The sequence below is a fragment of the Seriola aureovittata genome, chromosome 5 (assembly GCF_021018895.1).
Source record: "Seriola aureovittata isolate HTS-2021-v1 ecotype China chromosome 5, ASM2101889v1, whole genome shotgun sequence".
Lineage (NCBI taxonomy): Eukaryota > Metazoa > Chordata > Actinopteri > Carangiformes > Carangidae > Seriola > Seriola aureovittata.
Window position 1 is genome coordinate 18,867,799 of NC_079368.1, and position 13,608 is coordinate 18,881,406.

Sequence of the window (13,608 nt, forward strand, 5' to 3'; positions counted from 1 at the left end):
TATAGTGGTCTTAATGACCACTCAAACTTGCTTTACTACTGCAATACTTGCCACATTCACCCATACACTCACACACTCACACATTCATACATCACACTCATACACTGATGGAATAGCCATCAGGGGCAACTTGGGGTTCAGTATCTTGCCCAAGAATAATTCGACATGCGGCCTAGGGGAGTCAGGGATCAAACCACCAACCTTGTAATTAGTGGACGGCCTGCTCTACCTCCTGAGCCACAGCCACCTTCTACATTTCAGGGGGGAAATTTTGCAGTCTCCAACTTTTTCACATCAAGGACCCCTAAACAGACACAAATTAGACCACAGGCCCTCATTTAAAGATTTTGTCCCAGGATTGGGACATCTGATAAGATGTTTGCTTTTATTACAGAAAGTGTTTGAAACCTAGGACGAAAATAGTCATTGGTTCTTTCATTGTGTTACTTATGGATTGAATTTTAGTGAAAATAAAAGAGTCCCTTTTTGCTGGGGACCCCCAGGAACCCCCCCATGGATCCCACTTTGAGAACCACTAAAATACTGTACTTTAAGTCTGCTTCATTCATCTGATAGCTTTAGGTACATTAGTTAAATTATTTTCTTGTAAAATACAGTGCATTGATAAAGATCAAACTGTAAGTGTGTTTCAATCCACCTGTTTTTATGCACATTTTCAATTCTAATCTTTAAAAAAAACAGTGAAGATGAAGGAGATTTACAATGAAATTACTAAAAACTTCTTCCCTCTCACATTAGTAATCTCAGGACCCCTCAGATTTATTTTATGACCCTTTGCAGCACCCTATGGCTCCTTGAATGGAAACCTGTGGACTAAAATACCACAATGTATTTAGTACCATCTCAATCTGAATCAGTTATAAGAGTAAAAAATGCTGCTTACACACTGATGCACCAGTACTAACAATCTTATAATGTCATATATAATAATGAAAGATGAGATTTATCTTGTATCTTTTATGTTTCTAATATTTATTGGAATGATTTATACACTTAAATTAATTAATTCTATCTATTCAGTAATTTAAAGTATCATCAATTGGGAACAACATAACAATGTGGACACTTGCTTGTAGTCTCTGTAATTGTTTAAATTGGGGAAGACAGTTACATCTGCTTTAGTGTTCTGGTGCCCAGATGTTGAAAAAGCTATCAAAGAGGACAAAGTTACATGGAAGAAGCTCACTGTGGATTTTCTTTACTCTCTTCCTGAGAACAACTGTAATGCAGTAACTATCCAGTTAAGAGCCAATGATATACATCAGTCACAGAGGCCATTCTCTATTTAAAAAGTAATTTAACTTTTGATATTTTGAGTACAGTATGCTGAAAATATTTGCTTTGAGTATGTTTATATTGTGGTGTTGGTTCTTTTAGTTAAATAAAGGCTCTGAATGCTTCCTACATCACTGCGTACATTAATAAAATAATTTCAAGTGTAAAATTAGGTCACAAAAGACATCTGGAAATTTTCTTCAAAGACAATGAGTCCCCTCTGGGTTCTTGTATTCTTCAGCAGTTTTTTTCTGTCTTTGGAGCAAACGATTTTGCCAGATATTTACAAAAAGCAGCAAAAAAAAACAAAAATTATATTTGTGGTGAAAACCCATTGTTTCAAAAGTCTTTAATTACAGCCTGTGCGTGCGTTGGGTTTGGGCAACAGGTACTCAGTCAAAGATAATGAATACATAGCTCCTACACGTGATTGTAATTTGTATAATTTTGCAAAGTGAAAATAATCCCCAAGAGAGGCCAGAGCCATCAGCCGGTCCAGACGGAGGGGAACAGCTAACCTAATTACAAGACATAGGTATGTGCTTTGAAAGTTGGTTTCTCTAAAACGACAACGATCACCGCGTTCGAACAAAGCTGACCCCCACTTGCATTATAAAAGGGGGCAAGCTGAGCCATTTCAGAGAAGGCATCTGGATTGTTTTCTTTTCTCTCTTTCACGCTTTGTCCTGAGACACAAAAACGCCCCGACACAATGACTTGTGACGTCTAACAGCGAAGTTATGCCAGAGTCACAATGTGCATCTAGGTGGTGAGCCGAGCAGATGCCCCCATGGGGTCAGCGCTGTTTTTTGTCCCCCAGTGACACCACAACAGAGGGAAGGTAGGGCAATAAAATTCCTCTGTGCAAAAGGAGACATTCCAGCAGAGGGAGGGGAGTGCTGGGATTTGACATAATTTAAAACATGGTTGTCATATTCTGAATGGGAGCCCCCGTCCCTCCTCCTGAGTGTTAACCATTTATTTTTTTGCTTTTTTGTTTTCTGCCGCTCTTACGTAAGCATGAGCACTGCTAAATAGGTTTGTTCGGAAGCTGAAGAAAAACAATTAAGTTAAGGGCACAAGGGTGAATGTAGAGTGTTGCCATATGCATATGAATGCAGGGGAAGTGATTGTAGACAAAATCTGCAAGGATCATAGATAAGCCTGTTACACAGCCTGTTGGAGGCGGGAACGTTGCACCTTTATTCCACCTTGCCGTTCTGTATAAAAAGGACCAAATGTCTGTGTAAATGAGAGAGCAGGTATTGTCACAGGATATGGCAAGACTCATGACCTCAGCACAGGCACAAATTTAATTGTTGGTATCCTCGGAATCTACCTGTTCAAATGTTATGGCCAAAAATCTACAAATCCATGACAACTGGGCAACCTCCATCTGCTGAGACGGATCATGCGATTTGACTGAAAGCTTATGAAAAGCTACTAAATGGACCTTGTGGTGAGTCTGATTTCTCAACTGTTGTTTCCAAAGTCAAGAATGAATTCAGATTTAAAACCAACATTTACGAAAAGCCTCGGATGTGAGAAAAAATGACATATTTACATCTTCACATTCATGACAACTGTCCAAATTCCATCTGCTGATGAAGATCATGTGATATGAACGCTCCAGAACAGCTGCTAAATGGACCTTGTGGGACCTTGTGATAAGACTATTTTCTCAACTTTAACTTTATTGTCCCCAAAAGGGAAATTTGTCTCGCAGTCAGGCAAGACACAGAACACACACAGACTAAACATTGGATACTTAAAACATAATAAAACACATAAAAATTCACCACCTCATGCTGTTTGATCAACAATTCATCCCTGGGAACACAACTGTGACGACTGAACACAGAGGATGAAAGAAAATGTACAATTTCAAAATACAAAGAATGAATGTTGTCATTTTAAACAACATACTCATCCAACCCTTTTCATTCAACATGTATTTCATCCCATAGTTACCGGATTTACTTACCAAGACTGCTGAAAATCATGTTAAAACAAATGTTTTCCTGATTGTGCAGAAAACTTGAATGCTCAGATTTAAAAATGCAAACCGGTACACGTGTGCTTGTTTCACTTTTCTCTGCTTTATCTTCATGTATTTAAGAGACGCAGTTGGGTCAATGGATCACTTTTGTCTGCACTCCCACTATAGATCGACTGGTCGCTTTTTAAATATTGTTTCATTATCGTTTAACTTTTTAGATTTCTGTAAATGTATTCAATCATTTTTAACGGGGTCCTTTTTTAATAATTAACTTTTTGTTTCTTCTGCTCTTGTAATTCCTTTTCCTGTTTCTTAGTTTTTTCTTATGTGGAGCAACTTTCTACAAAAATGTTTCCAACTGAGTCAGAGCCACAGGAACTGATGTTTCTTGACATTATTTAGCTGTTTTTTTTCCATTAAATGAAGTAATGAATGGATTTCTCAGCACATGGGAATGCAACCACTGGTGTCCTGCATTCCTTGATTCCCACCATCCCTCTGCCGTTTCTACGGAAACAGAGCCAGCAGAGCCACTGACAGTCTGTGAATTTCAACGACCCTCAGCAGCAGAGGATTTGATGCAACCCTGGCAGCGGCAGCAGCCCCCACAAAGACTCGCTGACCAGGGACATCCTCATGTTACTGAGGCATAACTTAGAAACAGCTCTGATGCTGATTGTAGTCAACATTTACACAACACTGAAAAAACATGTAGAGTACAGTGAGGCTGTGTGAGGCTTTAGTGTGGTTGGGGAGGTGATTCCTTTTAGGAAATTTTTAATCAAATTGAAGCCAGAGTGACGTCAAAGAGCCTCCAAAGACAGACTACAAGAATTGGTGTGAGGCCAGAAGGGCCAGCCAAGAGGGTCAAACTGTGGACCTCACATCTAGGAACCCCAAATCTGAGTGCCAATAGGAAGAGAGTAGGGTCCCCACATGTAAAATGCGTCACTTGCTTAAGGGTCCCCCCATACTTTTATGGTCAATTTAACTCCTTCAGAACAGGGCAACAGTATCTTCTGTGAAAAAAAAAAGGTGTAAGTAAATCCAAGACAGCCACACAAAGAGTGAAATGTAATATTATAAAAATTCTTGGACATTTCTTGCATCAGGTAACCCATTTAAGATGTCCTGCTTCATTAGTGTGTGAACTCTTGTCAGACGAAATTTCCTGATGATTTTATGATTTTTAGACACACATCCGAGACATACACCTCCCACTGTCAATCAGTGGTCTTTTTCTCGAGCACAGTCATCTCTTACTTCCTCTACCGTGTCACACAAACCACTGAAACAATGGTGAATAATGAGAGTGGAGCGTTGCACTCTCACCCCCTGCCTCCCTCTGCTTTCATGAGTCTCACTTCAACAGAAGAAGCTCAGTGGAAACAGACATAAACCGTGCCCAAATTGTGAAGGAAGTGAATTTGTGGGCCCCATACAGAGTTAGAACTAGGTCATTTTGCCCTGTCTGATCGTTTTACACGTCACCTTATAAACAGAACATGAAAAAGACTACCACCCAAGCATTAGTCATCTCCTTCGGCTGCTGTGTTGTGCATTTTCTCTCCTACTGTATAACACGTCTACAAAATCATGTGGACAAGGTAATTAAACTCAGATTTTGTTGTGTCAGAAAGTCTTTGTAAGGTTGTGTGTAAGATGGGGTTGAGTAAGTGTATTTTCAAGCTGTACCACTATGATAGTGTTCCCCTGACTGCTCCTGCTGCACACGTGGCCTGTGCTATGAGGCAACACAGTGAACATAACAATTCCCTTATGGGAACAATCTGGTAGTCACCTATAAACACTTGGAACATCTGTTTGTCAATGTTGCAGAATTAGAATAAAGAAAACAAAAATTGTAGAAACCAATCTTTTATGCTTTACTAAGTTGTTTGCTTAATTTCTTTTTTATTTTATTAAGTTATTTATTTTTTGGTCTAAAAAGGGTCAGAAAATAGTGAAAAACATCACTTATAAGTTCCTAGAGTGAAAGGACATGATTTAAAATTGCTTGTTTTGTCCAAATTAGAGGTTTCATGGGCTCTGAGGAACTGATAGGGTTGGGTCCAAATTCTACTCAGTCTAATATGGTCAGGTCCGGTCTTGTTTTACTGCTGCTGGTCTTGGGTCTGTGTGTTAATATGTCCAATACTTGAGTGGATCTGAATGAACCTGAGCGAAGGTGGTATCAGCTCTGATCAAGTGGTCCATCACATCCATGCGGGAGAAAATTCAGATTGGGTCTCTTTTATTTTGAAAATCAATTTATGCACGTCTGGTTTGTGTAGGGTTTTCATGCAGAGCTGGATCCAATAGCAGATTAATGTAACGTATTATTAACCTAAGCAACACGTTAAAAAATTCACATTGAAAGATTGCTTAAAGTATAGTTTTACGGCTAAACTGTGTTTCTGCTATAAATATATATGAAATTTGAAAGAAAATCCAATCATTGATGTCTCCTGATTTCATGCCAACCCTATTACCTTCACCAAAAACTGCTTGCAAATAATGGTACATTCTACAAGTAACTTAATTAACAGAAACTGTATATTAACACATAAATAAACCATTAGATTTTTTTTTTTATCTGTAATCAATATTTATGAGCAATAACCTTTTTAAGTATGTAGCATTTGTTCTTTTGGCCTTGACCTTTTAGCTAGCAATGAACAAATTAGCTTGAAATGGTCAGCCCTGTTACTGTCAACATGTGAGTAACAGTGTGGACATAGATCAGTGTTTACCATAGGTTCACTGTCTCAGAAGGTTAACCTTATGAAATTAAAACATTTTTATACGTCATCTTTCTATGTATCATTGAATAAACATCCATAACACTAAGTGAATGTAGTAAAAGAGGTACAAAAGACTAACAAAAAGCTTTTTTCACTTTCACAGTATTGTTTCCCATTCATTCTGTATTTAATTTAACGTATTTAATTTAATTATTTTTTCCCCTGTGGTTATTTATTTACAAAATAATATTGACATTTCACTTTTAAATACATTTACACCCTCCTCTAAGAAATAACTTATATACAATATACAACATGTCTCAGATGGTTTTAATATGTTAAAGATTTGTTTCAATACAAATGTTAACTAAATAATCTCTGCACATTATGTTTATCATAAAGTCGACTGCATATAACTGCAATCAAAAAAACAATAGTCCTATTAGAAATCTAACGTTCTTCATCTCTGTTGCAGAACAATATTTTGTAATTTGGGAGTTAAGATTAGGAGATTGTATGTCCTGTCAACCTTGTTACACTGGTCAGTCCTGTTACCATGGTGTCAACCATGTTACCATTAATTCAATCAAAATGTAAAATGTAAAATTGTGTAATAAGAATATTATTTTGAACTTCTTTCAAGATTTATCTTCTTAAGAATATTTTAATCTTAACAGATGTCATCTAAATGAAGGGTCCTAATCATTTCTTTGAAAAATATATTGAAAAAAATCCCAGATCTGAAAATTATCTCACTAAAAACAGGGACCAAATTTCCCTTCATATATGTGCTATCCACCACTTATTTGTAGTTGGAAATATAATGTAAGATGATATATTAATGTATATTTCTGTAACAGGGTTGACACAACAGCCAAACGATTTAGAAGGAGACCAGCCTTCAAGTTGTCTTTTAAAGTCATTCTAAATTTACCTTTGTAAAAAGTGAAAAGGCACCAATTTAATGGAATAATCAAACAGCCTTGGAGGAGGAAAAGAAAAGAAAACCATGAATGAGTCTGTACAGAGTGTACTGTTCATGTAGTGGAGGCAGCTGTAGACACTAGGATACATAGCGGCTGCTTCAACAAAAGACAAAAGTCGACGCTGATAACATCATGACTCATGAAGGACACTGCTGCTTCCCAGTTCCTTTCACTGTTTCGCATCCTTGTCCATCATGATGTCACAGAGTGTTTTTTTCCTTCTAGTTTGAACCCAGTAAGGACCTGGCAGTGTCAAGTGGAAGTAAAACTGTATGCTTCAGTATGCTCCCAAAATATTAAGCAGCAGGCTACACAAAGCTGATAAATAGTGAAATCAAGAAGTGCTTTAACGTCATTTACTATGATCATTGTGTTGATGCTACACGTGTACTTCTACAGTAAATAGTATAGCCATATACTAAAGACCATAGAGGGCATATGGTTATTTCCTGGGGGCAGTACATACCACTGTACTCCATCCGTATCAAACATGCAAAATTACCAGTAGAAAAGATTTTGTTCGTTTTTGGCAAGCACTAATTGGATGTCCAATGTATCACCGGCTCTCTGACATTGTTGTGCTACTATGGACATCCTTATTTTTTTTTGGCCAGAGAGACTTCCTACACAGTTAACCTTTGAGAAACAACCACCTTGAGGAGGCCTGCCCAATGTTCTCCCCAGACGTCATATTTACCAAAAGACAAGGAACATTTTTACATAACCAGCCTAGGGCAGTGTATTTAGAGCAATGTTTATGCATACATTAATAATGTTCAAGAAACAAGGACATTGTTCATTGCTTAACTAGAAGACAGTGCAGTTGCAAAGTAAGGCTCCTGTTATGAAAGGCTAAAATGAGGAAAGGCCACAGCTTTGCATAAACATATGACGTAATCACATACACACGAAAGGAAATGCAGACTTCCAATGTGAGGAAAAGGGCAGGACAGACTGCCAGCAACCTCAGTGACTATGGTTTGTGTTTCATTTTTGAATAAATTGTTTTACCACTATAGAGTTTTTAGTTCTTATTGTCATTTTCAGCTCAGTGTCAATGCAGGTTAACTAAACTGGTTTTATTTTAGTGTTAAGTTTTTAGTGTTTGGTCAAGCTTATTTTGCTCAGACTGTGTCAGTGAGGTGTTGATGGAACATATCAACACCTCACTAAAAATTCTTAGCCTGTAGTTTTTGGTGTTTTGTAAGTCAACTGCATTATATTGCTTTGAATATTTCAATTAGTGGAAACATTAAAAGGTTGATACTAAAAGATGATACTAAAATATATATAACAGAGTCAGGCAGTTTGAAAAATATTATCATTTTAACTTTAAAGCTACTTAATGGGAGAAAATTAAAATAACTAATTTAACTAATGTTAATGAAAATAACTTAAATAAATATTATTTCATAAGAGTTCTGATATCCTCCTAACGCATGGGCTGTTTGGAAGTGATGATGAAGGATGAAGAAAAGTGGAAAGATGAAGTCAGGAATATGACTGAAACTTTACCATGGGTAAGCTTCAACTATTGATGTAAATGTACCCAAATTTGGGATTTGGGGTTATATAAACAAATCTGACTTGACTAGAAATACAAGATAATCCAAAGTGTCTTAAATCAATATTAATAACATAAATTAATTGCATGTGGAAGGGGCCCGCTCACAGTAACAAACCAACAAAGAATCAGCTGAATCCACAGCTCCCCTCAGTTCTGCAGAGCCAGATATTTTTCTCAGTAGTTGGTAGAGATGATATTTATTAATGAGTAAACAGGCCACTGTTTACTAAAAGGTTAGCCACAACAACTTTACAAAGAGTCCTAGGCAGCCAAAGAGACTTTAAACTTAGATACAGAAATATATGAACAAGGCTAGGCGCTGGTATTTGCTATTGAGAGTCCCCTCTGCTCATTCAAAAGTAGGCCTGCTACACTTGCATTTTAGAGGCAGTTATAGTAGATGGGATGTAAACTTAATGGATAGACAAGACCGGGTGCGAATACATGCAAATTTGTCCTAGACGCTGCCAAGTGAGGCATATCCATGCAAGCTGGAAATGGAATTGAAAACTTGCAGTTATCCCAGAGATTTATGAATCTTCCTCATAAGCATACAGAGCCGAGAGGAAAAAGGAGGGACACTGCAATAACAGACAGAACTGGAGCTTCTGAGATCAGTCAGAGGCTGAGATAACACACAAGTACACACAGACACATGCATATATTGCCAGCTAGTTTATAACTAATGCCTGTGCAGTTGATACATTGGCAGTTTGAAGTGAATAAACCGATTAGGGAAATTGTTCAGCGGTCAAATCGACACAAAATAACAAGGCAAGTCCACTTTTCTTAGGTCTAAATACAACTTCACAATATCAAACGCAATTTTCCTTTATTTTGTAATCTTCAGGAAAAAAGATCATAGGCAAAATAGTTGGTTGATATGGTAACTGGGGATCGGATCAGCAAGAGAGTTGGAAAAACCAACTGAACAAAGGAAATCAGATATGATTTTCTTTCGCAAAATAAAGTGTTTAATTGGGCTATAGCCCCATCTAGGCCCACCTGAGCTCCACTTGTGAATGGGATGATATATCAATGTTGTGTTTAGAGCCTGTTTTGTCACCCCCAAGTAGCCAATATATATATTATTACCTCCATGCTTTATCTCAACTTCTTTTGTGTACATAAATTTTCATGACCATACCAAAAATAAGCATATCCGCCTGCTCATATTCTTTAGAAAGAGTAGCGTGGTAAGTGATGGAAAGAATAAAAGATATTTGGGGCCTAATTTTATGATTCAGCTTACAATAACAGCCTGTATGACGAAGAAAACGCACAAAGTGCTTCCATTTTCCCATTATATTTAATTTCCTATTAGCCTCAGCAAACATCCATTCTACCAGACATAACTCATGCAAACTCTAGTCACTGAGATGTCATGCTACCATCATTATATCTAGAATATTCCCTCTAAATTGTGTGCATGACACATTACCAACACAACTGGAAACAGCAAATCTCCAAGAAAAACCCTACTAGGAAACAAGCATATGGCCACACCCTTGCACAATAAAGAATAAGTGCAACAAATAACTTTTTGAAAATGCAAGATATGGGCAATTAAAGACATCAGTCCAGTTACTACTGTACAGGAGTTTGGACATCAGACAACATTCTTCAAAGCAGGATTTCCAATTGATAGACAATTCATTGACAGCAATTTGACAATGAATCATTTATCAAGATCATGCAAGTGGTTTGTAACTGTCCAAGTAATTTCCCTTTCACTTTAGGGTTTCACAAATTTGTTCATCATCTGTGTAGTAATTACTCCTCTTCACGAGCAACTCCATTAGTGCAACAGTACAATTTTGTTCAAACAACAAAACTTTTTTTTTCAGTTCTAATTCTCCTAACATTTTACGATACTACCATATACAGTATTTTAGGCTGAATTTTTTGAAAAATGTGAATAAAAAACATCTAGAAAATATCTAAAATATGTATGTGTAAACATCATACAGTTTTAATAAAAGGGATGGAATAAGCTGATACACAGCATGTTTAATACTGTCAGACAGAAATGAAATGATAAGTGTTGCTACAAAGGAATATTTTCATTCATTTCATTCATGAAAACCTTGTTTGGACTGGATTTATTTCTGTAGGAGAGATGGGGGTGATTTTAACATTTAACCTGCAATGGTCAATGATTTTGATCCCGTCCAGATCACATATGTGAGCAATTTTCACCCCTATCTTAGTAATAGTACAGCTAAAATTATCTACTGTTTTTCTGCTAACTCGCTGGTCCTCCTTCAAATCCTGTCCAGAGTGATTTTCTTCCATTTCTGAATCCCAGAGTTTTTTCTATACAAGAGCTGCTTGTCCTTCTACTGTTGTTTTTTTACCAGCTCAGTGTGAAACTTGATATTTTTATGAAAATTGAGGATGCCAAAAATGCTTTTTCTACTCTGAGAGATAATGTTGCCTTCAATCTGTAGGACTGTTTGGCAACAAATAAAAAAAATAAATGAAGCTATGATTAGAACAACGCCGCATAAACTCATCAAATGGGTCACTTACAAGTAGGTACTGGTATCCTCTTTTGGCCAGACCTGCATAATGTCCATGTCTATTACAAACAACAGCCTGTAATTATGCTGTGGTTAAAATGACATCAAGAATGATGAGTTCAATTATAGAGGATCATAGTGTATATTTTATTACCCACTTCACTCTGTAATGTCAATTGTATCCTAAAGGGCCGTCAGTCTGATTTTTGTATGGATTCCAGCTGACTGAAACAAGAACCTTACAAAAGGGCTTAACTTGAGGGGGAATCCTTATTGTCTCGCTAAAAGACTGAGGATAAAGCTAACAGGCCCCAGGCAAAGCCCAGGTGTCCTCACCCTTAATAATCTGTGTTTCAAACATGGAAATAAAGAGAAAGAATTGTTCTTGTATTGCAGTGTAGAGCTATGGCCCTAGTATTACACAGTAAGTATTAGAATAAAATAAAGGTCAGATCAGACTCTTATTTTGTTTTCCTTTGGATGCTTAGTTTAAATGCTTGGACAAGCAAGACAGAGGACAGATTTATTATTTGTATTTTCTAACAGCATGTGCCAGTTTTATGTTGCAAAGGAGAGAACTTTTAGGATGAGGACTATCCAATGGAAGAATTATCCTGTGCAGCTCACCTCCTCTGGCTGGGTCTGTAATTTCTGAAGGAGAACCTCCACTGACTCCCTGTTTCTGACCTGACACCTAACACATAATGGACCAACTGAAAGCGGTGATGAAGCCTTGGAGGAGCTTGTCTATGCCCCCAGACGACTTGTTAGCAGCACTTAAGGCAGAGAAATCCAGAAAAAATGAAATTCTGAAGACAGGACTCACTCACAGTACAAAGTATTGAGACCACTTCACTTTTTTAAAGTGAAAAAGGTGAAAACAGAATTTTAAAAATGCAAATTTACTAAAAAAAAAAAACTGAAATATCACATTGACATAAGTATTCAGATCCTTTGCTATGACACTTTAAATAAAGGTTCACCTTCTAACAGAACTGACTTGAACACAATCTCTGGAGAGACCTGAAAATGTCTGTCCACAGACATTCCCCATCCAACCTAAAAAAACACAGAAGAATAGCAGAAAATCTCCAAATCCAGGTGCGCAAAGCTTGTTGCATCATACCCAGAAAGACTGAAGGCTGGAATGACTGCCAAAGGTGCTTCAACTAAGTACTGAATAAAGGGTCTCTGAGTACTTATGTCAATGTGATATTTCACTTTTTACTTTGATACATTTGTTTTCCTTTTGTTATCATGGGGTGTTGAATGTAGCTTGATGAGGGAACAAAGATCTGCATACTTTCTGAATAAGTGGATGATGTATAATGGTGCTTGACTAATGTGATATCCAGGGGAAAGATTGTTTTTATATGTAACTCAAGTATTATCTCAAGTGTGTTTGGTGTGAATTTGCCCCATAATAAACACTCCTCTCCCACTTCATTCGCATTTGGTTTGAAAAACACCAGTGGTTCGAAGCTCCTTTGCTGTCACTAACAGCTATACCTTTGGGGAATAAGTTGTTAATCAGACTCAACAATGTGTAATTACAACCAAATAAGGGGAACTACATCAGCAAGTCTCTGGGATTAATTTCTTACTATTTCTCAAGTTTCTTAAGTTGTTAAGGGTTTGTATTGACAAGAAGGTAGATGTATGTGTGCGAGTAGGTGTGTGTTTGAGGAGGAAAATGAAGAAACATATCCCGTGCAGAGCCAAAACTGTACACATGGTACCAAAAAAACGTCCTCTTACTAACAATGATAATGGCAATGCTGATCGCAACTTTGCATTTGTGAGCCTACACAGAGGATCACAGCTTCACGTTGATATTGCTCCCACATGTCAGACACATACCGGCTCAGCCACAGACTGTGCAGAGCTGCTTGCTGCCCTCATCCCTTTGTGCTGATGTTGGCACAGGGCAGTCGTCACCAAACCAGCTTCACAGGAAAGTCCAATATTTGAACTTTTCACTCTTACTCCACTGCAGTGTGGATTGGCTGATGGTGGGTCTGACCACCAGACAGAGGAAATACAGAGACTAGACTGTCAGTGTTAACACTAATACTCCCTGCACTGCTGTGGGAAACATTAGTTTAACAAGACAAGTCAAAACCTAGTGTATGGCTGGATTGCGCCATATTTGCAGTCTGCCTAGTGACAGCTGGTTTAAACCCTTTATTCGTTTTCTGTGCTCCTCCTCTCTGTGGTCACATATACAGTGTTTTAATACATTCAAATTCTGAATAAAGCTGCTCTCATTTACATGTTTTTCTGTTTCTGTTGTCAGACAACGGGACAAGTATGAAATAGTGACTGGAACGCAGCCCATTAAGATTACACACAGTGTTAAACAGCAGTCACTACCAAGATATTTCCAAACTGCTGCTCTGCACTGCGGAATTCCTGATTTCATAACAATGGCTTTGCTGTGATTGTGGCTATATAAACTTGTAAACTGATCACTCAGAGATAAAGTTAGAAGCCC